This window comes from Cryptomeria japonica, chromosome 1 (assembly GCF_030272615.1).
Source record: "Cryptomeria japonica chromosome 1, Sugi_1.0, whole genome shotgun sequence".
In the NCBI taxonomy this organism is placed as follows: Eukaryota; Viridiplantae; Streptophyta; class Pinopsida; order Cupressales; family Cupressaceae; genus Cryptomeria; species Cryptomeria japonica.
Window position 1 is genome coordinate 277,059,558 of NC_081405.1, and position 26,558 is coordinate 277,086,115.

Here is a 26,558-nt window from a genome sequence, read left to right on the forward strand (position 1 = left end):
ATATTATCTTCAATAATTCATATTTTATTAAGTTTTGAAGTCGAGGTAATTGTAATTTTGACATATATCCATTTGGTCATTCATAACTTGCTGTGTATATAACAAAATATTTTATTTATTTATTTTCTGGAAAGAGGACTTCAATACCTAGTGCGTAGATATTTTTTAGAATTTTTTTAACTTGTTTATTATTTTTCCATAAGCGTTGAACTCAGAAGTTGATATTTGATGTGAAACCTATGTTCAATTAACCTAAAAAAAAAACTTAATAAACTCAATATATATTAAAATAATAATCATTGGAAAGCTCACTTAGAGTACTGCTATCATGCATTTGGGTTTGTCAAAATTCATCCATTGGAGTCCATAATTAGAGCTTCGAAGGCCAAAATTTTGCAGAAACCAGGAGAGTTTGGGGGGGAGATGTCTAGTAGGCAGGTTCAATAGAACATGTGTTCTATCAAACCCTCTGGGGTTTGATCAAACCCATGTTCTATTGAACCCCTTTGAGCAAATTTTTTTGAGATGACCATGTTCTTTTTAAAAAACAATTAAAAAGGGGGGTTCGATCGAACCCCCTTTTTTAATAATTTTGTATTCGATCGAACATATTTAAAATAATACATTCGATTGAATCATTTTTTTGGTTTGATTGTGTCATGTATGTGATGTGTACCTATACCTGCAGCTGCAACACAAAACACTCAATAAATCATTACAAGCAATGGTCATAAAATTAATCAACAAAAGATAAAACCATAGCTAATTGATCTATTGCATCCTAGTAAATGTGAGTATGAATTTTTCTCTCAGATCTGGTTATACAAATTCCAATGAGTTGACTACATTTAAATGGAGGATTTAAATGATGAAGATGCATAAGCTAGCAATGATAGCATGATTAAGCTAAATGATTTCATGATTATTCTAGAAAATAAGCTAGAATGAAGATGCAATTAAGCTAAAATTGAACATGATAACAATGCTAAGAATTATTTGCTAAGAGCTATATGCTTATAGTAACAATTCTTGAATGCAAATGAGATGGGATCAAATTCGGGACCATTTGTGCTCCAAAATGGGCTCTATTTATAGGATTTCCAAGGCTAGGGGTGAGGTGGCAGGAATCAACGGTCAAGATTAAGTCTGAAGATATCAATGGTGAAATTGGAGGAGGTTGGCAAAGAGGTTGGATTAAAGGGAACATCCATCATCTATATGGTGCCAAGTGTTAAGAGGCTTCTAGAAGAGGTTGGATGAAAGGGAACACTTAGTGAAAAGTGTCACAAAGCTTCTAGAAGAGGTTAGATGAAAGGGAACATTTAGTAACAAGTGTCGCAAAGATTCTAGAAGAGGTTAGATGAAAGGGAACACTTAGTGACAAGTGTCACAAAGCTTTGCTCATAAGAGGGTAAAGTGTTCAAGGAAAGAGGACATGTTAGTAGATGGAATGGGTTAGGCTTAGGAATGGTTGGGTTAGGTGGTTAAAAGTTAGGAGAATTTGAATTTAAAAATTCAAATAATAGGAAAAGGCTAATTAATTTCAATAACTCATAATTGATTTGTTTTAATTAATTACAAGATTGGAAGAAATGAAATTGATGGGGAAGAATTAATTAATTTGAATTAATTAATCAAAGGGGATTATTGAAATGAACCTATTAAATAAATCGTTAGATTTATTAATAAATAGATGAAAAGGGGGATTTAATCAAATTATTGATGAGTTCAATTAAATATCTTCAGACCATTTTTTAGGTGTATACATTTTTCCCCTCTTTGAAGCGAGGTGTGATGACACGTTGATTCAAAGAATAATCTCATTTTGATGATGATATTGGTTTGATAGGATGCCCCAACTCTTGATTGCTAAATTCCAGTATGATGATGCTCCATCGAGAGATCAATTGAGATAATTGATCTTTGGAGTGTTTTCAACTTTGTGAAATTGATATCCCGATATATTTGATTTAATTTCTGCAATTGTGTTTGATGAAAATGTGAGTTCTTTGATTAGCTTGATTGCTTAGATTGATAAGATTGATAAGATCGAGATTCAGTCTGGTTTCAGGAATGACACCTCCTGTATAAGACAAAGATGATCAAAGCGTCTGGTTTCAGGAAGGATACATCATGTATAAGACATGAATCAGAATCAAATCATCTGGTTTCAGGAAGGATACATCCTATATAAGACATGCTAGAATCTATTAGGTTTGATTGATTGATTTGATTTGATAAGGTTGATTAGATAAAGAACTAACAGTTTGTTGATATCAAGTTGCAGAAATTTTTGGATATGCTAATGTTGATTCTGTTGAGAGAGATAACATAAGATTTTTGTTGGGTTTACAATATCTAAAGAGATATGAGTCATTATTTTGATTGTGTATACACTTGTGATGATACTTTGATGATTCCTATGATAGATTTAGCCTTGGATAAAAGGAGTATGCGGGATCCCCTGCAAGAATGAAATGAAAGCTAAAATGCAAATGAAATACTATGGAATGCAAAGCTACGACTGGACCAGTCACTGGGTTGTTGTGTTTTTGTCATCATTGAGATTTGGAAATGTGGGAAGTGAGTGCAAACATCGATGGTATAATCAAACCATGATTACCTAAGCACTATTTTCTTGGATTTTGATATAGCAAGTTAGCACAAGCATCGAGGTATAATTGAACTGAGATGACCTGAGTGTTGCTTGTGTAAAATAGGCAATATTAATCATTTTAATACGCAAATCAAAAATGTCTTCAATGATACTCTGATGATCATGTCCTGAGACAAATTTGCACATATTAATGATTAATTTTTAGACAGCAGACAAGAAAAATATTGTGTTCCTTCCTTATTCCTCTAGTCAAAGACATCCTGGAGTCGCTCAGAAATCATGATTGCGAAAAGCAATATAGAAAAATTGAACAGTCATGTTCTGATTAATATGAAAAATAAGTTTTAAGGACCCGAAAACTTTAACATAGGAGTATATAATAGTTCATCAAAAAGCATCCAGACCAACTAAGAACAGCTTACAAAATGACTGGCAAAAAGGCCAGTTAATTGAAAGGATAGCAAAAGAAAGGAACAGCAAAGTAGAAAAACTAGGGAAAACACAACACAACTATAAATACTTAAGGAGATCCGCTGCCTTATTGACCAGCTGGTCATAGTTTGTCGTAGTAGCTTTGAGTTCTTCCAAGTCCTTGTTTGGCTTCTTCTCCTTCTTTTTACCTCTAGTCCTAGTTCTGGGTCCTTGCACTTCTCCTGTGCCTTTAGTGTCAGGTTCAATCTCTAGGGAGTCCATCTCCTCCTCAAGTTTGCTAATGAGGATTTTTGTATTACCAGCAGAGGCCTTCAAAATGTTTAAGCTTTTCTCTACAATGTGTTTAAGGCATTCCTCAATTTTGTTGACTTTGCTGACAGTTTCCACCATTCTTTGATCCATAGCATTATCATTAGTTTTCCTCTCAGTCAAGTTTTTCTCAATTTTCTCAAACCTAGGTTTGAAGGAGTCTCTGATCTCTTCGGCTCTGGCAACAGTTTTGGTCAAATCCTCAACATATTCTGCCATAGATTTGCCTCCGCCAATACTGATAGTTTCCAAAATTTGGACTCTGTGGTTAAGCTTCTTATTGTCCTCCACAGCTTTCTTGTAACTGGTAACTAACCAATCCATGGTGTCCACAAAACCTTTCAAACCCTCAGGAGGAGGGTTTGAGGAGGGTGTTATCTCACCAGAATTGGCCTGATCCTTTTTAGAGATGTCACCAACAGTGACTTTATCAAATTTTCCATCGACCCTCTGTTTAAGACCTTCCCTAGTGGTCACCTCCTCAAAATTTTGGTCAACTTCTGAAATCTTTCTCTGCATTTGTTCCTCTAGCTCCTTAACATTGTCTTCCTGTCTCTTTTGTTTGTTAAAATCATTATCCAAAATCATGTTAAAATCATGTTAAAATCATTATCCAAAAGATATTATCCACTGAAAAGTGTGTGATGTGCTTAGATTGACTTCGTAATAGCTTGATAGTTTATAGTTTGATCTTGTGTTCAATGTTGGATGTGTCTCAATTTTCACTTGATAAGAGTTGTCTAACTGTTGTTCTACCTGTTTGATTAAGCTCAAAATGATCAAGAGTTTTCCCCCAGCTAGGTGTAGTATTTTGACCCAAGCCTAGAAACAAAGTTGTTATGATATATCCAATGATCCAAACCATGGCAAGAAGCCACCTGGGATGTCTGTGTATGTGCAAAGGCTTTATAATGATCAACATTGATCGAAAATGAATGAATGCAAGTAGGAAGATGCATGAACTAATAGATGGAAGAGCTAGTAGACAGATAGCGCCTATTTGCCAGGTTTTCACCGTCTCTTTTCATTGCACTTTTTCTCATATTTTATTTTTTGATTTTTCACTATTTTTTTATTTTTTGGCTTTTTCAGACAAAACTTTTTCAGATGCATGTTATTGATAGGTTCCTCAAGCTAATCTTCATCCTATGTTGATATCTGATATGCTCTTGATCCAAATACTATTGTGCCACAAATGGACCTAACCAGTTTGGTTCAAAATTTCCTTTCTTTTCTCGATCTGCCTGGTTGCGTGGATTTTCCTTTAGCACTAGTTCTCCAACTTGAAAGACTCATGGTTTAACCTTATGATTATAACTCTGGCACATTCTTTTCTGATATACCTTTAGATGATCAAAGGCATTTTGTCTTCGTTCATGGATCAGTTCTAACTCTTGTAATCTAGATACTCATTCTTCTTCATCTGGGATTAGACCTTTTAATGATACATGTAGAGAGGGTATCTCTACTTCAATTGGCAATATGGCTTATGATTCATATACAAGAGAGAAAGGTGTGGCACTTGTTGGTGTGCGGATATTGGTATGGTAGGCCCAGAGAGCAAGGTTCAGTTGAATATGCCAATCTCTTCCAGCATCATTCACTATCTTTTTGAGGATTCTCAAAATAGTTTTGTTAGATGCTTCTACCTACCCATTTCCCTGTGGATAATATGGTGTGGAGAATCTGTACTAGATTTTCAACTTCTCACATAGCTCTTGTACATCTTGGTTCTTGAATGGTCACCCATTATCAGTGATAATGGTCATTGGTATTCCATAGCGACAGATGATGTAATTCAAGATAAATGCAGCAATTTGTTTTCCTATTATGTTTGTGAGAGGTACAACCTCAATCCATTTTGTAAAATATTTTGTAGCTACTAGGATGAATTTGTGACCATTAGATGAAGAAGGATTTATCTTTCCTACTAGATCAAGACCCCATTGACAAAAAGGCCAAGATGTTGCTAAATCATGAAGTTCTTTACCGATACATGAATCAAATTCCCATGGATTTGAGATTGTTTGCATGTTCACACTATCTTAAAAGAATCTCATTCCATAGTCAGCCAATAATAGCCCAAGCGTATGAGTTTTTTCAAAAGGGTAAGACCACTTGAATGAGTGCCACAAATGTCATTATGGACTTCATGTAAGGCCTTCTCAGATTCTTCTTGTTCGAGACATCTTAAGAGAGTACCATCGAGACCTCATTTAAACAGGGTATCCGTGACGAGAGTAAAATGAGAGGATTGTCAAATAAAGTTTCTCTTTTGGTTTTTTGATAAATCGGGAGGTAGGGTGTTGTCTTTTAGGTATGTGTAAGTTTGGCCATAGTGGGAGGAATCCTGCCTAACAAAGTGACAAATAGTTTGGGAATCAGGACAATTATGAGTAGGGTAAAACAATTCTTCCACCAAGAATTCATAACGCTCTTGATTTTCTTGTGTCTCAAGGAGAGAAACAAGTGTAGCCATGGCATCTACTGCTTTGTTGTCATTTCTTGGAATCTGCTGGAAAATTATTTCTACAAATTACTTCTTGATATCATCAACCATCTTATTGTAAGGCATCAATTTTTCGTCATTTGTTTGATAATCATCATTAATTTGATTAATGATGAGCTGAGAGTCTCCAAAGACTTGAAGTTGTGTAATGTTCCATCCTATAGTCATTTTGATACATGTAACCAAAGTTTCATACTCTGTTGTATTTTTGGTGCATGGAAAGCTTCATTTGTATGCTTTTGGGATTATATGACCTTTTGGTGTAATGAATAGAATACATGCTCCTAATCCATGTTGTGTTCTATCATTGATTCCTACTCCTGAATTGATATTCAAGTGATGTATTGTAAGATATGGATCGAACCCTGGAATTTATGTATATGACTAAGTAAAATTGATTTGCCATCTTTTGAAGGATTCAAAATATTTTTGCCTTACTAGTTTTGATAGAGAGATTGTTGGATGTAGATCAATTGTGCCAATGATAACTGCCTCTACTGGTTCTATCAGGATAGATGACTTTTCTTGATAAAATTTAGGTAAGGTGTTAAATCTCTCATCTTCCGGCACCTCAAGGAGGTTTTCACTATTAGATGCATCCTTTCTTTTTACTTTTTCACAGTCTAATGTTGCCAAGAAATGGTTTTCGGCATTAGACCTGATATTGTTTTCTTGATTTTCATTTTTGCGACTAGGAGATTTGGCACCCACTTGATTGGAAGATGCATTAGCGGAATCCCTGGTGAAATTTTTTGCGGGTTTGATTTCATTAAGATATACGGATATAGCATGGTCATTATGAAAGGTATCAATGGCAATATGTCCTTCATTTTCTCAGTCCGTAGGTTCAGGATAGATTAGAGATAAAGGATCTTCGGGTTGAATAGTTTCAAAGATATTAGGGGCCATGATAGAGATGTCAGAGCTTTTAGTATGCATTTCCATGTCTAGAATGATACTCTCATCAAAATGACCTGGCATAAGAAACTCTTGATCGTCCTCGGTTAAGTCCATGTTAGCTGAATGTGATTATGATTCAAGTAGGCTAGTTCCTAACATTTTTCCTGCATACGTGTGAACTACATTGACCTATGCATCTGCTTCTTCTCTTTCAATTTCAAGTTGCTCTTGTTTGTTTTTCCATGATAGCAAATATTCTCCAGTCCCTTGATCTCTTAGCTGCATTTGTTTTTCCATGTTTGACAAAATTGATGTAAAAGATTGTTCTTTAGATTGTGTGCTTGAATATGTTTCCTCTCTATTATGTGACACAATGACCTCTTGAGTTGATTTCAGATTATTACAACACTGCAATGGATTTGAGTCTGTTGATATTGTGTTTTCTTGCCCATTGTAGGGAAACTTTAAGCACTAATGACATGTAGATGGAATAGTCTGTATGTCTTGTATCCATGGTCTCCCCAAGAGTATGTTGTATGGTAGGTCCACATCTAGATCTTGGCATGTTGTGTCTTTTTGCAAAGGTCCCACTCTAAGGGGTAATACCACAATTCCTTTAGAGTAATGTTCTTCTTCACCATAGGCTTTGATTTTTATCTTTTTCAGGGGATCAACTGCATCTTCTGAGTATCCTAGAGCATGAACAAGACTCAAAGAGAAAATGTTCAAGCCAACTCCCCCATCTATTAGGACTTGCTTAACAAGCATTCTATGAATGAGGACTTCAATTTGCAACAGAGCATGGGGATGCTACAAGGAATCAATGCTTGGATATGAAGGAGATGAGCTTTGAATAGGATCCTCTGAAATAGGTTTGATGGTCATTATGGATATCCCTTGGGGAACTTCATCTTTGGATATATTCTTTGGCAAGGATGTTATGGAAGGTTCTTGCAACCTTTCAAGAGGTGTAGGAATAGATGCCTTTGGAGCATCAATTTGTTTATGGGGGGATGAGCCATTGCTAGACATAGGTGCACGATTTTGATCTTCTTTAACCAAATCCTTTAGGGATCTTTTTAAGAGTTACATAAAAGAGCCACCTTTCTTTTCAGATGTGTTTCAATCCTTGTGAGGTTTTAACATAGTTGGATTTTGATTTTGGACTTGTTTGATTATTCTGATATGTTGGCTTGTTACTTGTATTTTGCTTTGGTATGTCATGTTGATATGATTTTTAGCTATTTCAAATGTTTTTGTTTCTATTTCAGGGGTTCAATTGTCCAAAAGTTGTTTTGATAAGTGATCAACTATCAATGTAGATACGCTAGAATGATAGGACATGAAAAGATGATTGAAGTGTTTAAAAGTTTGTAAGTTTTTCAATCTTCGGTTTAGGAGTGCAATGATGATGATTTGATAAGAACCAAGTCCAGTAGGAACGATATATCCTACGATATGGGACAAGATTGTCCTGACCAAATGTTTCAATTTCATGATAAATGATTATTGATCCTGATGAGAAATTATGTTCGAGTGATCAATTTATCAAAGAGGGTGATAATGCACTTTGAGATGTTTATATTTTGAACTTGTTGAGGGTGAGCACTTGAAAATCTTGAGGTGTTTATCTTCTAGAGTCTGATTTTGACGGATGATAACTTGACCAAGCAAACCAAAGAGACAATTTAAGCATAGAATGACAGATAATAGATGTTTATGAATACTACAAATTGATCAAGCAGAATGATAGACCTGAAAAATTCATGCAAAGTGGCAGTTTTGGATTGATAAAAATAGAGACTCGTATGACAATACTTCATGAACCATATGACAAAAGATACAATACTAGATGACAAATCATAAATTTCCTTTGAAGAAGTAGAGACTCGTACGACAAGACTTTATGAACCATATGATAAAACAGCTTACTCGTATGACAAACTACCTAACTCATCTGACAGAGAACAGGACAATGAAAAATATGTTTTTTTGCCGAATTTGATTAGTGAATTTTGGTGTTTTGCTTATGTTTTCTAGTTTCAGATGTCTGATTTTTCAATTTAGGGATGAATACACAGCAAATACATGATGTGATAAGTGAATCCAAGCATGCTAAACCCTAAGGAAATTGGTTGAGGAGAGAAAACCTTTGCCTGCAAGCTTAGGTACACACCCAATAGCTAATCAGAATACGGCCGCTGAGTCTCACGAAATGGATTCTCAACATCGTATTATCCGACTCCAAATGCTAATGGGGGCACAATATGGCAAGTGTTTTGGGAGAGTTACTATCTCTCTTGCACAAAGATTATCACCCTTTCGGAGGTGAATTAGGTAGCTTCTAATTTAATCGGAACTAGTAAGGGATCCATTCGGCGCATCGAGGTATAATACTCAATTAAGAGGTCTCCCAGCCTTGAAAAGCAAGGTTTGATATACCTAAAGGTACGGAAGAGAGCTATTCCCGAGCACTGTCATTGACTTGATTTTGATCAAATCACATTTATTGTATAGTGGGTTGGATTACTTGGTGTTAGCCATTCCCACTTAGGTCATTCCCCTCACACCAGTCGTAATGGCTTTAAGAGTTTTTAGCTCCTCGGAAGGGCAGGCCTACTAAAGATATGCACTAATGAAAGCCAAAGAAGAGTCTAGCTTTCTGATCACCTAAGAAAGGTGAGAGCATACTCGCCTATCATCAAGGACACAAAATACATGATTGTTCATTTTTAGCCCAAAAAGACAAGTGTGCCTAAAAAACTTTAAGGAATACACAAAGTTTTATCGAATTTTCTTAGGCAAACTGCAAAATAAATTCGTTAGTAGTCTTGATTGGTTTCTTTGAATTTAGTCTTTGACAAGCGTATCTTTGACAACATCCTGCAAAACTTGTTAGGCTGCCAAAATTCTCATAAGCAGAACAAAGTTAGCATTAGTAAATGATCAAATTCAACATGAAAACCCTAAAAATTGTAGTTTGTTTGAAGACATAGATGCAAAGATTCGTACGACAAGGATTATTAGCTAAAATGACAAATATTTAGATCTCAGACACCAACCAAAACTAGCTCGTACGACATAGAATTTACCAACCAGAAAGTCATATGACATGCATTTAGATCTCGTACGACAAGGTAAATGAGCTCATACGACACAGGATTCACCTTATACGAGTCAGGATTAGGTTTCATCCCAGCCTAAAAGTAAGTTTGTATGAGTTGGAAAATCAACTTGTACAACATTCTAAATCAGATCCGATAGAGATGTGTAAAGCGGAAAATCAAACCCTAGGTGTTCCCCCACTCCAAGGAGAGAGAAAGGAGGTCACTAGGATTGATGGTTTTCACTTAGGAGAGACTTTACATTCAAAAGAGGGGTAGAAACTCACAAGATCCAATCCCACACAATGCAAGTTTGAATTCTAGATGAGTTTCAAGGGTTGAGACAGCAAGGATACCCTCTTTTGTAAAGAATGTAGATAGAAGGATTGAACTAGGAGTGTGTGTAAAAGTAAGAAAGATTCACTTGTAGATGGAGATAGGGACACGGGATGAAGCTACAAACCTAAAATTAGTAGTAAAATGTCAAGACGATGTTGTCCTGCAAGTTTGAGAGAAATTTGACAGGACGATGGCGCCCGGAGTGCACACGGTCCTCAAAAAATCCGCGAAACGAAGGGGGATCTGTTTGTCTCTGCACAAGGATTCCAGATCTTCAATTACAGCCACGTACATGCAGCCTACACACAAAAAAGAGAGGATGATTGGGGGGTTAGGGATTAGGGGTTTGCCTTCAGGTCAAACCCCGGTTTTGGAATTAACCAAGAAATGAGAATGCTATAAATGTAAATGTTTGTAATGTAATCAAGTACTGATACCTTGTTGTAAGAATGTTTGTATTCTTACATGTGAAGGTGTAATGATGTTGTATGTTGTAGGTGATCTCCTCTTCAATGGTTGAATCCTTGTCTTGAATGCAACACCTAGCCTTGAATGGAGACCTAGAATGCTCAATTGCTTGAAGGAATGCTTGAATGCTTGAATGTTTGAATGTTCGCCTATCGCTTCCGCCTCTTGCACACATATGTTTTTTCCTTTTTTTTCTCTACTTCTACCTTTTTTTGGGAGGGGAAATGTAGTTTATATACTTGTCAATTAGGGTTAGGAGAGTGATTTTTCTGACCTTAGGCTGACCTAGGAACATTATTTTCTAAATTGCAAACTTGAAGACCCGATGCCCAACAAGAGACCGGGCCCAAAATAGGGCCAGGGACCAGGGCACTGCGCATCATGGTCCTGAGGGACCAGGGTGCTAGGCACCATGGTCCTGAAGGACCAGGGCACTAGGTGCCATGGTCCCACCTCCCGAGATAGCAGGGTGCAAGGAGGATCAGGCCAAGGTGCAGAAAGATGCAGTTTTTGATGTCGTAAACAGGTTTCGGGGTCTCCATTTAGGTTCAACGTTGCACTGCCATCGTGAAGACCCAAATGTAGTCGAAATTGCAAGTGTCACAATTTTACAACACTACATTTAGCCCCCACTTTAGCGGGAGTATAAGCGTACGCCCATACTTCCAGTAAAGTACAAGGAAACAACATTGAAAGACTTTCACCACATCAAGGAGGCAAGATACACCAAGCCCCCAATGGACTAAGGATCTTAAGACTTCGATTGACAAAGTAAAAGGGAAGATCACGAGGGAGAACCATGACTGTCAGTAGTAAGGTTCCCTCACTATGAGTCATGCAAGAAAAGTACCCAAAATTTTCAAGGCAAAGCTAAGTTCGCCAAGAAATTTTCAAGAATCTTGAAGAGATATGAACAGACTGTATGCCCCCTACGTTAAAGCGATTGCACATGCCTCATTGGGGGTGATTTCTTTAAGGTAGTGATACACATAAGAAATGAGAAGGGAAAGGAGCATGTTATTGCAAAGATTTAGCCCCCCAAGTGTGAGATAAACCCAAGGATAATAGATACAAAACACAAAGCATGAGGTGACTTCACTTTCCTTGGGTTCAGTATGTTGTATGATAATTCATGTATATCATATGTATGCATGCATAATTGTTCTTCATTCCCCAATCAAGGAAGGTCACCTAGAAGAAGGGAACACATGTGTCTTTTGAGTCAACATGAGAGAGACCAAAAGAGATCTCAATGCTTTGCATCGTCCTCAAGTAGACAACACTAAGGACAACAAATAGAAGAATGAGAATAACACATAGAAGAAGTAACAAAAGAGATCAAGAGAGGAGGAGAGAATCTTCTATGCTAATGAGCTAGTCTAGCACGTCATCCACCCCCCGATCTTGCTGATCAATATTTTGGGAAGGCAGGAAACACGCTAGAGGAGGAACATCCAACATAGCAGATGGAGCTATCACAAGATCCAAACAAGGGCTATGTTCATGTTCCAAGCCACGTTGTTTTTGTCTAGGAGCTAAGATAAGTGCTTTAGAAAATTCATTAGATAAATGGTTATCAATATCAACATATTCATATTCACTATTAGAAGAAAGAGGAGTAACATTTTCATCATGAATAACATTTTCATCTATATCATCATCAAGATTTATAAAAATAGGATCTTTAACTTGCACAGGATCAAAATCATCATGCATCTTATGTTTAGGAGATTTCGGCTGAGGAGAAAATGGAATAATACTAGCTAAAGGTGTTTTGGGGGATTGCAAAGTTTGAGAAGCAGCTGCACGAGCTCTAAGATGATGCTTTCGTCAGTGTTCACGCACAGAACCATTTCATCTAGTCTTAGTAGGAAGTTGAGAAAATTGAGGAGGAGGAATGTTCTCATCCTTATCACTTGGGTGTTTAGGTTGTGGTCTCTTAGGTTGGACAATAGGAGAAGAGGAAGGTCTCTTCTCTCTATAAGAGGAAGGAGGAGGAACTGCTCTATATAAAGGAGGAATATCTGGTTTAGGAAGGAGACCAAGTCCATCATGACGAGGAGGTATAGGTCTACCTTTAGAAAGTTTATTAGACATAGACATAGTCACATCCATAGGGATGGGTTGGGAATCTTCTTGAGGAAAGACATTATTTTTATCTTTCAAAGGAAGAACTTCCTTCTCAAGAATGATATGAATATCAAGTTTAGGTGTTCTAGGTTCACTTAGAGATAGGATCATATCTTGTTTCCACTTTTGATAAGATTTGAAAAGATGATCACTTCACGGTGGAAGAGATTGGAATTGTTTAGGCCAAAAATAATCAATAGGAATGCTAGAAGTTCTTTCAACTGGTTTAAAGAGACTATGATTGACAGTAACAACTTCACCATTATGGGGAAATTTCAAACACTTATGAATAGGAGAAGCAATAGCTTTCATGGAAGATAGCCAAGGATAGCCTAGCTTTACATGAAATTGTTCGGGTGATGGAATAATAGCAAAGCCCACATCAAGGGATTTGTTATGGACCTCAATAGGTAATGTAATAGAACCAATTGCAGGAGAAGAAAATGCATCAAATAATTTCACAACCACATTTGTTTTGTCATAGATCACTTGATTCAATTGCAAAGTAAAAAGAAATTCTTCAGTAATGATATTAACCATGCAAGAAGGATCAATAAGAACTCCACAGCAAGGTGTATTCTTGACTTTTGCAACTATATATAAAGGACCATCAGGTGCCCTAATAGTTTCATTGGAATCAAATGTGATGGAAGGCTCTTTAAGGATTTTCTGCTGCTCTACAAAGTTAATCACATTTGGAGTCATAGACACAAGACCATCATGTGAGAAAGAGGAATCATTAGTCTCAATCACATTAGAGGTATGAGAAGGTAATGGATCAGTAAAAATCTTAAGATTTTGGTTAGGAAGAGCTACAGATGTGTTGCCTTTATCATTCACACCTGAAATAGAGATAGTATTATTATCAATCAAATCTTGAATTTTACCCTTTAAAGCAAAACATTTTTCAGTATCATGCCCAGGTTGACGATGAAATTGACAAAAAGATTTGTTATCAAAATAGGGTGAATTCACCTTTGCAGGATCTATTTGCTTTATAGGAGGGAGAGTAAGCACATTTCGTTCCAATAACTTATTCATAATACTATGCAATGATTCATTCAAAGGAGTAAACTCTCTTTCTTTCTTGAAAAACTTAGAAAAAGGAGGCACACCTGATGCTGCATTCACATTGTTGTTGGTGATGTTTTCATTGAACTTAACGAACCCTCTGTTCAATTTAAACTTCCCAAATGGTTGTTGACTACTATCACCCTTATCACTCGGAGCCATAGGATTTGCTTGTTCCATTTGACTCGTAGTCAGTTGATAATTGTGAAGAGTTGGACACAACTGTTGGAAAGAAGTAAACTCAGAAAACAGAAGTTTTTCTCTAATATCTTTTTGTAAATTAGAAATAAAGATTCTTTGAATATCATTGTCAGGTACTGGAAAAGAAATTTGAGCACACAAATGCTTATATCTACCAATGAAATTAATCACTTTTTCTTTAACACCTTGTTTACAATGCATTAAATCAATCAAAGTAACTTTAGGACTTATATTGTTTTGAAATTGTTGAATAAAAGCATTTGCAAGTTGTTGGAAAGAAGTAATAGAATAGGAAGGCAATGAGCAATACCATTGTAGAGCCTTATCTCTTAATGTTCTAGTAAACAGTTTTGCAAGCAACCTTTGGTCATGAGCAAAATCGGTACATATTGTTTGAAAGGTCTTAACATGTGTTAGAGGATCACCTTTACCATTATAAAGCTCCAATTGCGGGATTTCAACATGCTTAGGGGGGATAGCTCGAACAATGTCAAGAGAAAGCGGGCTCGCAACATCAAATGTGGGCACAATAAACTTAGATTGATTCATAGAGGCAATTTATTGTTGTAAAGAAGAGACAGTTTGTGCAAGATTGTTAATGGTCGCTTCAGTCGAAGAGTTCATATTAGACATGTTAGATTGTGATGGAGGTATTATGTTATTGAAAGAAGGTATTGATTGAGAGTAAGGTGGCGGGACACTATGATAGTTAGTCATAGGAGATGATTGGAAAGAAGGAACACTACAAGGAGGAATGGAATGGTTAAATGAATTGCCCCCTTGCGTCATGTTCATTTGTGGAGATGTAATAGGGACATTCATTGAAGGAATGAATGAAGAAGTCAGATTGAATGAAGGAAGAGGGTTGATTGAAGAAGAAGGATTGCCCCCATGACTGGTGATCATAGGTGGAATGTTTTGTATTGAAGTAGTCATTATGTTTGATGTAAAATTAGGTATACTAGCAATAGAAGTTGTCAAAGGAATAGAATGATTGACTTGAGTAGGAGGTTGTGTATAACCCAAAGTTTCGGCACAACTCTTCATAGGCATCACATTCGAATCCACAATGTGTGTAATACTATGTAGAATATCAATTCTATTCTTATCACTTTGAACCATATGTTTTAGACCCTCAATTAATGAAAGAGCTTGTTTATCAGGGTATTCTTGAGACATCCATTGCTGAAAATCATCAAATTGGTTATCCAATTTCGAAAGTTGTTCTACAGAAACCTCATGGAGAGCTTCTTCATCATTAAGAGGATTAGAGGAATTACCCGTGTCCTTGTTAAAAGGGCCATTCAAATTAGGTTCCATCTCCTCGGTAATTAAACCTTGGAAAGACTTAATTCTAAGGCTTCGTCTAACGGGAATAGTGTAAGTAGGGCTTATTGTTGTAAAACTCATGCACTAGAGAGGGAGAGAAGATTTTGAATTTTGAAAATAAAGTTGGCAAAATTGAACAATGAGATAATAATTATCCAATTTGAACTTTGTGAAAGAAGAGGGAAACACAACTTCCAAGAAAGGTAGGCACTATTGAAAATTAGGGCCAAGGGGGTAGCACTTAATTTTAATTGTTATCTTGAAAATTGACATCTTGAATTTTGAATTTATTTTTGAATTTAGAGGTAGAAAATTTCAATAAAATCAGCCAATCTCCTAGATTTAAGTTGTTAAATGCAATCATGACAATCTCCCGAAATTTTGAAAAAAATGTCGGGGACCGTGGCGAACGGAGTGCACATGGTCCTTGCAACTTTTTTTGAAATTTTCAGGGTTTGAAAGTTATGATGATTTTAAAGCTAATCTAAAAAAATTGAGTGATTTTACAATCTGTAGATAGGCCAAATTAAAGTTGCAATCTCAAAATTGAACCCTACCAAGATTGTTGAAAAATGCAAAATTTGAATTTTGTAGAAGAGAGGGAAACTGAAATTTTGAATTTTATGATTTTAGAGGGAATACCAAAAGCAATGCAGGCTTTGAAATTTAAAAGTTGACTCAATTTCATACAAAATTCAATTTTGAAAGTGGAAATCAAAGTTATTGCAATTAAACATTTAATTTCAAAAGTCACAAACTACAAAAATATGAATAAAGCACTGAGACTTCGAATGAATGCCAACACACTTTTCAGATTTAGGACAGTAAGAAACACAATTTTAATACAAAATTTCAATTTCAACAATTTTTGAATGATTAAAAGCCTTAATCCAAGCAATCACTAGACCAACTTTGACTTTAATTTTGAAAGTGTTAGAATTGATGAAATCAGCCAAGATTCTGGATTTTAGCAGAAAAATACAGTAAGATCTAGCTCCCGAATTTTCAGAAAAAATGTCGGGGACAATGGCGCTCAGGGTGCACATGGTCCTCGCAACTTTTTTCAAAATTTTCAGGGATGAGAGATATTATGATTTTGTTGCGGAACCCAAAGTTACAGCCGATTTGGAGGTGTTCTGATCAGTGAAATCATCGATCAAAGGTTGAATCAAGAGGGTTTTAAAAATTAGGGTTTTGACACTTAACCACTTAATTTTCAGAATTAAAGCACAAAAATGAATTGACAATTTGCAATAGAAGGGTAGATCTGAAGCAAGCATTAACAATTAAACATTTCACAAGCTCAATTACTAAAAAGAAAATTTAGGGTTTTTTATGCAATTAACCTCTAAAATTTGCAAAAGATCAAACATGGAAATGTAATTAAGGAAGCAAAAAAAAAAAATTCAGATCTAACCATGAATAATCAGAATTAGGATGTTCACGTCAAGTTCACCAAAATGTAAAGCGGAAAATCGAACCCTAGGTGTTCCCCCACTCCAAGGAGAGAGAAAGGAGGTCACTAGGATTGACGGTTTTCACTTAGGAGAGACTTTACATTCAAAAGAGGGGTAGAAACTCACAAGATCCAATCCCACACAATGCAAGTTTGAATTCTAGATGAGTTTCAAGGGTTGAGACAGCAAGGATCTACCCTCTTTTGTAAAGAATGTAGATAGAAGGATTGAACTAGGAGTGTGTGTAAAAGTAAGAAAGATTCGCTTGTAGATGGAGATACGGACACGGGATGAAGCTACGGACCTGAAATTAGCAGTAAAATGTCGAGATGATGTTGTCCTACAAGTTTGAGCGAAAGTTGACGAGACGATGGCGCCCAGAGTGCACACGGTCCTCCGAAAAATCCGCGAAACGAAGGGGGATCTGTTTGTCTCTGCACAAGGATTCCAGATCTTCAATTACAGCCGCGTACCTGCAGCCTACACACAGAAAAGCGAGGACAATTGGGGGGTTAGGGATTAGGGGTTTTCCTTCAGGTCAAACCCCGGTTTTGGAATTAACGAAGAAATGAGAATGTTGTAAATGTAAATGTTTGTAATGTAATCAAGTACTGATACCTTGTTGTAAGAATGTTTGTATTCTTACATGCGAAGGTGTAATGATGTTGTATGTTGTAGGTGATCTCCTCTTCAATGGTTGAATCCTTGTCTTGAATGCAACACCTAGCCTTGAATGGAGACCTAGAATGCTCAATTGCTTGAAGGAATGCTTGAATGCTTGAATGTTTGAATGTTCACCTATCGCTTCCGCCTCTTGCACACATATGTTTTTTCCTTTTTTTTCTCTACTACTACCTTTTTCTGGGAGGGGAAATGTAGTTTATATACTTGTCAATTAGGGTTAGGAGACTAATTTTTCCGACCTTAGGCCGACCTAGGAACATTATTTTCCAAATTGCAAACTTGAAGACCCGATGCCCAATAAGAGACCGGGCCCAAAATAGGGCCAGGGACCAGGGCGCTAGGCGCCATGGTCCTGAGGGACCAAGCTGCTAGGTGCCATGGTCCTGAAGGACCAGGGCGCTAGGTGCCATGGTCCCACCTCCTGGGACAGCAGGGTGCAAGGAGGATCAGGCCAAGATGCAGAAAGATGCAGTTTTTGATGTCGTAAATAGGTTTTGGGGTCTCCATTCAGGTTCAACGTTGCGCCGCCATCGTGAAGACCCAAATGTAGTCGAAATTGCAAGTGTCACAATTTTATGACGCTATAAGATGAAGTTTTGTTGAAGCTTGAGAGGCCAAAAATGATGATTTCGGCCCCACGATGGGTGCCAAAATGTCATGTTTGTGATGTGTACCTGTACCTACAGCTGCAACACAAAACACTCAATAAATCATTACAAGCAATGGTTAGAAAATTAATCAACGAAAGATAAAACCATAGCTAATCGATCTATTGCCTCCTAGTAAATGCAAGTATGAATTTTGCTCTCAGATCTAGTTATACAAATTCGAGTGACTTGACTACATTTAAATGGAGGATTTAAATGATGAAGATACATAAGCTAGCAATGATAGCATGATTAAGCTAAATGATTTCATGATTATTTTAGAAAATAAGTTGGAATGAAGATGCAATTAAGCTAATATTGAACATGATAACAATGCTAAGAATTATTTGCTAAGAGCTATATGCTTATAGTAACAATGCTTGAATGCAAATGAGATGGGATCAAATTCGGGATCCTTTGTGCTCCAAAATGGGGTCTATTTATAGGATTTTCAAGGCTAGGGGTGAGGTGGCAAGAATCAACGGTCAAGATTAAGTCTAAAGATATCAATGGTGAAATTGGAGGAGATTGGCAAAGAGGTTGGATTAAAGAGAACATATGTCATCTCTATGGTGACAAGTGTCAAGAGGCTTCTAGAAGAGGTTGGATGAAAGGGAACACTTAGTGAAAAGTGTCACAAAGCTTCTAGAAGAGGTTAGATGAAAGGGAACATTTAGTGACAAGTGTCACAAAGATTCTAGAAGAGGTTAGATGAAAGAGAACACTTAGTGACAAGGGTCACAAAGCTTTGCTCAATAGAGGGTAAAGTGTTCAAGGAAAGAGGACATGTGGGTAGATGGAATGGGTTAGGTTTAGGAATGGTTGGGTTAGGTGGTTAAAAGTTAGGAGAATTTGAATTTAAAAATTCAAATAATAGGAAAAGGCTAATTAATTTCAACAACTCATAATTGATTTGTTTTAATTAATTAGAAGATTGGAAGAAATGATTTTGATAGGGAAAAATTAATTAATTTGAATTAATTAATCAAAGGGAATTATTGAAATGAACCTATTAAATAAATCCTTAGATTTATTAATAAATAGATGAAAAGGGGGATTTAATCAAATTATTGATGAATTCAATTAAATATCTTCAGACAATTTTTAGGTGTATACAGATTGAAAATGACATTCGACGGAAAGTGGTAAAAACTATGTTTTGGACAAACAATTGTAATTTATTCATCCAAAAAAGTGTAACCCACTATTGTGGGTTGACCCTAGAATGAGGGATAAAGAGCCTATATTGTTGGGAAAATGGTGTCTCGACCTTGCATTTACATGAGGTTACTATTTACAGTAAGTTTTCATTTGGGCACAAAATGATGTGAAATTATTCCCAAAGCTTTTGGTTGGCTAGATAAGCATTTTGGTAAAGTTATGTTGCAAGATCACAGCTAGTTTTGAAGATATTAAATTTTCCATTTTGGAGGGGTGCAATGAAAGGTTTAAATTTAATTTTGATGACTTTAGAGCCCACTAAATGTCTTGAAAAGTGGGAATAAGTGGCGTATTGTCTTACGAAGCAATAGACCACTTCGCAATCTTTCTGATGCTTCAAACGATTCATCAATAGCACACATGGTTCTCAAGTTATGGCCTCCAGAAGTTTGTAATCTTGAAATAGGAAATATAAAATGTATCAGACACATAAATGAGCTGTAAAAGGGAGGGACACATGTTGATGTGTTTTTTAACATGTCATAAGGCATCTAGAAGGGAGATAAGGTTGGCTACACCTTATTGGGTGGTTTTATCCCATGGTTTGTAATTCCTTTTGACTATTTCTTGTATTGTATCTCCTATATATGAGGTGCGTAAGGTAGAGCTTGGGTGTAAGAGTCTTATGGTGATTGAGTTACCTCTAAGTCTCTGATTAGTGGTACTCATGTGAATAACTTTCTCTACAAGTATATTGTAATTTATTGTTGATTGTTGAATAATATATTGAGCTGCTTTTGGGGAGGGATTTTTCTCCCGAAAGGGTTTTCCCCACGTAAATCACCATGTTATGGTATACATGTTATTGTGTCTATTTATGTTAAGTTTATGTAACTGTTGTAACAATTTGTAAAAGTTTTTGCATTTCCCTTTTCCCAAGGTTAGTGTAGGAAGTTGTTTCGCTACTTAACTTCCTTACAAGTGGTATCAGACCCTGGTCACCTTTGGTTTCAGTTGTGGGTTGTTGGATTTTTTGAACTAATCCAAATTTGACTGAGAGCTTGAGAAGAAGACACTTTTTGATCTTGTTGCAATAATTTTCAGATGGCAAGTTCGTTAGGAAGAATAGAGGTGGAGAAATTTAGGAAGTAATTTTGAGATGTTGAAGTTGAAGATGGAAGATCTAGTAATAGATCAAGATCTGTGGGATGTTGTTGATGCAAATGTCTCAAGACCTGTAGATCCTATTGTGACTATTTAATATTGTCATGGACTGAAAAGCCAAGGGTCTAATCAGATTGTGCTTGGTAGACTTTGTTCTAATTGATATCCATGAAGAGAACACTACAAAGAAGTTATGTACTAAGCTTGGTGAAATGCATCAAGCAAAATCCTTATTGAAAATTTTGTTGAGGAAGAAATTGTATCCCTTAAAGATGGAAGAGGATGTTAGAATTGAAAAGAACTTGGAAGAATTTAATATGTTGGTGGCTCAATTAGTATCTATTGGTGTTAAGATGGATGAAGAGGAGAAATGCCAAATATTTCTTTGTTTTTTGTCTGATTCATGGGATTCTCTTGTTATAGCTATCGGTAGTACTTATGTTGTTTTGAATTCTAAAGATGTGGTGGGTGCCCTACTTGGTGAAGAGATGTGGAGAAAGGTATCCATTAGTTCGAAGTAATCCCTAACTATTCATGGAAGACCTAAGGAAAAAGGAAAGAATAATGAGAAGTGCAATAAGTCCAAATCCAAAGGGAGATCCAAATCTCTAGGAAAGTCCAAATTCATATGTTGTAATTGCAGTAAACCAAGTCACACACGTAAGGACTACAAAGAAGAAAAGAAGAAGAAAAGAAGAAGTTTGATTTTGATTTTGAATCTGAGAAGGAAGATGGTGATGCATTCATTGCATCTTTGCCTACTCATGTAGGTAATGACACATGGTTAATTGACTTAGGTGCATCTTTTCATATGACTTCCAATAAAGATTGGTTTTCTAAATATGAAGAATTTAATGGAGGTAAGGTGTACTTGGGTGATGATTCACATTTAGATATTGTTGGTTGAGGTAAATTTAGGATCAAGTTTCCTGATGGTAGAATAAAAAGTATTAGTGGTGTGTTTCATATCCCTGGCTTAAAATGAAATTTATTATCTATGAGCATACTGATAAATGCGGGTGTGCAGGTAGTCTTTTCTGATGCAGGATGTAAGATGATTAAGGGTACTATGGTGATTGCTAGAGGTGTCAGGTTCAGCACTTTGTATAAGCTAGGACCATACATTGTTGAGTGTAATAGAACTTCTATAAAAAGTAAATATGTGGATACTTCGTTGGAAGATTTGAGGGTTTCACCTTCAATGGATGGACATGGATTTTGGGTACCTAAGGGTTCTTTTTCTTCTGAAGAAAAATTACCTGTAGAGAAGACTATGTTATGGCACTAGAGACTTGGCCACATTGGAGAAAAGGGTCTAAGGACCTTGAAAAATAAAAAACTTATTGAAGGTTTGAATGATTGTAATCTTGATTTTGATTTTTGTGAGCATTGCATTTATGGAAAACAAAACCTCTTTCAATTTTACTCGATTTCTCATAAATCTTGTGGTGTTTTGGATCTTATTCATTTTGATGTGTTTGATCTTGTAGATGTTCCTTCAATTGGAAAATCCACATATTATGTTTCATTTATTGATGATTTTAGTAGGACATGGGTATACTTTCTAAAGAGTAAATATGAAGTTTTCAGTCATTTTAAAGAATTTAAAGCAATGGTTGAGTTGCGGACTGTAAAGAAAATTAAATGTTTGAGAACTGATAATGACGGTGAATTTTGCTCTAATGATTTTGATAGATTATGTAAAGATTGTGGTATTAACAGATAGAAGACAACTCTGTATTCTCCACAATAAAATGTAGTTGTAGAAATAATGAAAAGGACACTGATGGAGAAGGCTAGGAGTATGTTGAGTGGTGTTGGTCTAGAACAAATTTTTTGGGCTAAAGATATCGTCATTTCTTGCTACTTGATTAACAGGTCTTCTACATTAGCTCATGTTGATAAAACACCAATGGAAGCATGGTCAGGTCACAAGCCTTCATTGAGACATCTTAGGTTTTTTCTTGGGAGACATATGCACTTGTGTCAAAGGAGAAGCAAACAAAGTTAGAGAACAAGGCTGTGAAATGTATCTTCATTAGATACAATTATGGTGTGAAAGGATACAAGCTTTGGGACCCTGTTGCACAAAAGGTAATTTATAGTAGGAGTGTTATTTTTAGAGAAATTAAGTCTCCTTATGTTACATATCAACCAGAATAAACTAAATTGAAAGATCTGATTCAATTACCTTCTACGCCTAAAAGAGTTGAATCGAGACCACTTTATAGGCAAGAAGTTGAGGAGAGATTATCTAGCTTTGAATCTTCAGAAGAGGAGGAAGAACCTCCAACTCAGCTTGTTTGAAGGTCTATATGACATAGACAACCAACTAAGAGGTATTCACCTGATGATTGGAGATGTATTTTTTCTTTGAATACTAATATGGATGAACACATATTTATAGAAGAGGCATTAAGCATGAATGATTCAAAATCCTGGAAGATTGCGATTAGAGAAGAAGTGGTAGATTTGAAAAAGAATGATACATGGGATATCGTACCATTTCCTAAAGGACGGAAGCTTGTTGGTTGTAAATGGGTGTTCAAGAAAAATATTGGTTCAAATGGAAGCATTGAGAAGTATAAAGAAAGGTTGGTTGCAAAAGGCTACTCTCAGGTTGAGGGTGTTTATTATGGTAAGATATTTTCTCTTGTTACAAAAATGACATCCATTAGATTTTTGCTTTCTATTGTTGTTTCTTATGGGTTAGAGGTTGAGCAAATGGATGTGAAAATTGCTTTCCTTCATGGTGATTTGGAGGAGGATATTTATATGACATAGCTAGAGTACTATGTGGTAAAAGGTAAAAGTAATTTGGTCTGTAAATTAAAGAAATCGTTGTATGGCCTCAAACAAAGTCCTAGGATATGGTACCAAGAATTTGATACATATGTGTTGAGTTTGGGATTTGAGCGTTATAAATCATATCACTATGTTTATTATAAATTTGATGGTGATCATTTCTTGTACATTGCATTGTATGTTTATGATATGTTATTCATTAGTAAAGATAAAGGTATGATTTCAGAACTAAAGTCTCAGCTCGCTGCTAAATTTAAAATGAAAGATCTTAGTGTTGCAAAGCACATTCTTGGGATGGAAATTAGAAGAGATGGAGTGAACAAAAATCTATGGCTAGGCTAGAGTAAGTATGTGAATTCAGTATTACAGAGGTTCAACATGCAGGATTGTAGACCATTATGTGTTCCTTTTGTAGTTGGAAGAAAATTATCTTCTTCAGATTGTCCTACATCCCCATCGAAGATGGAAGACATGATCAAAGTGCCTTACCAGAGTGTAGTTGAAAGTTTGATGTATGTTATAGGCTGCACTAGACCAGACACTACCCAAGTAGTGGGAGTTCTTTCCAGATATATGTCTAATCTTGGTAGAGTTCATTGGGATGCAGTCAAAAGAGTCTTCAGATATTTGAAGGGTACTTCAAAGTATTTTTTGTGTTATCATGGTAATTTGGTTGGAGACATGACTTCCCTTAATATTCATGGTTATTTGGATTCAAAAGAGGCAGGTGATATTGATAGAAGAAGATACACCAGTGCTTATGTGTTTACTTTATTTGGTGGTGTAATTAGTTGGATGAGTAAGCAAAATGTTGTGGTTGCTTTGTCCACTAATAAAGCAGAATATATGGAAGCTACTCATGCTTGTAAATAATAAATTTGTCTTAAGAGATTGTGTTCAGATATTGGAATAAAACAAGGTGCAGTGATAGTTTATTGTGACAGACAGAGTGCGATCTGCCTAGCTAAAAACCCGACATTTCATACCTGGACCAAACATATTGATGTTCAGTATCATTTTGTTAGAGATATGGTTGAAGATGGAAAAGTGAAGTTAGTTGAGGTAGAAACTTTGATGAATGTTGCAGATGCTTTAACTAAGGTTGTGAGCATAGAGAAGTTCAGATGGTGTTCGGAGTCTATGGGCCTCATGGCCCCTAGCAATTGATTTATTATGTCGATACTCCCTTTTCTCTTGCAAGGTGTTTGACAAGTACGAGAATGTTAGGAAAATGGTGTCTCAACCTTGCATTTACATGAGGTTACTATTTATATTAAGTTTTCGTTTGGCCACAAAATGGTGCAAAATTCTTCTCAAAGCTTCTGGTTGCCTGGATAAGCATTCTAGTAAAGTTACATCGCAAGATCACAGCTAGTTTTGAAGATATTAATTTTTTCATTTTGGAGGGGTGCAATCAAAGGTTTAAATTTAATTTTAAGGAATTTAGAGGCCCCAAAAATATTTTAAAGTGTGCATAAGTGGTGTAGCATATTACAAGGCAATAGAGAACTTCACAAGATTTCTATCACTTCAAACAATTTGTCAATAGGACACATGGTTCTCAAGATATGGCCTCTGGAAGTTTGTACTCTTGAAATAGGAAATATAAAATGTATCAGACACATAAATGAGTTGTAAAAGGGAGGGACATGTGTTGATGTGTGTAGGAAGTTGTCCCTACACATTCAAGAGCACCTCGTTGTAGAGTGAAGAGAGAGTGAGCAATGGAGATGGCTGAAATTCCAGTAGCAGATAATTGATTTGAGCGGATTTGACAATTTGAGTGGCTATAGGAGTATACAAAAATGGTATGTGTCTAACCCTTAGGTCCCTAGTATGTCATTAATGTATCATTAATACGCTAGTAAATTGATAGGATCAATTGTGCAACAATAAATATTTTTCACACTCAAAGGATGAATCAACACAATTGCCCTAATTCTATGCAATTGATGCTTAAAGAGACACAATTTCTTCACAACTATGTGATTTATTAGGGTGTTACGCAACTGATGAATTTGTGCAAATGATTAGGGTGGTTGAGAATTTGAAAAAAATGTGCAAATGATCATCAAGGAAACTATGTTATTGATAAGAATATGCACAATTGAAGGACAAAGTTGTGCAATTGATAATATTGTGAAATTGATTAGGGAAACTATACAATTGAATATGAAACTATGCATTTGACTTAATCTAGGTTTTTGGCTAATTTTTCATGATCTTTGAGAATTTATGGGTTGATTGGCTTGATTGCACAAAGACCTAGATACTATGATGTTACGGGAGAGGCATCCTTTGACTCAAAATATGCAACCCCTATTGATAGATGTTGTTTGTTTGAAACTGGGATAGACTAGGTTATGGCACAATATATTCCTGCCTAAGATTCAAGCTAATCTCAAACTACTGACAACTTTAGTTGAGAGATAGCACAACAAACATATCTCATTCTACCTACCAACATGTGAGATGCCAATGATTCTTGAGGATGTTTTGAGGATTCTATGAATCCCTATCTATGGAGAGTAGTTGACATATGACATGATAGGAGGTGGGGATGCTCTACAATGGGAATTCTGGGTTGAAGACTTAGAGGCTGATGGGGAAGTTTTCTAAAGATTGACGGTATCCATCTATGTGTTGTTGACATCAGTGTTAGCAAAAGTGATCGAGGGATTGATATGTCCTGATTGGAGGTCACACATGATATCTATTGGTTGGAGAAACACTCTAGACCACATGTTTTTGAATGGGATGAGGTTTTATTGGGGTTTGTTTCTATTAGCTCATTTGTACAGTGATTTGTATTACTCCATCTATCATGGTGGTATGAGTCTAGTAACAAGGGTGACTCTATTGCACATTTGGGCTTGGGAGCACATCACAATAATGCGACTAGTGTGAAAGAGGTTTAGATGTGCAAGAAAATCCTATGTCCATTTATATTCAAGTATCATGAACCAACCCAAGCTGGGTAAGCTAGAGAATTATCAACAAGTGTTAGATGACTTAGACACAGTCATATGGAGGCCATACCTCAATTGCAAGGTTTAGGATGATGATGATGCAAAGCTACCTTATGTGTTTTAGCCTCGATGTTTGATTAGGAAAATGCCCTATGTCATAGAGAGGCACCTACCAAGAGGAGTGATGATACAATTCAATAAGATACAAGGGATTCCACAAGGGATGGATATGCTTGAATGGACTCACAAGGAGTGGTCTTTG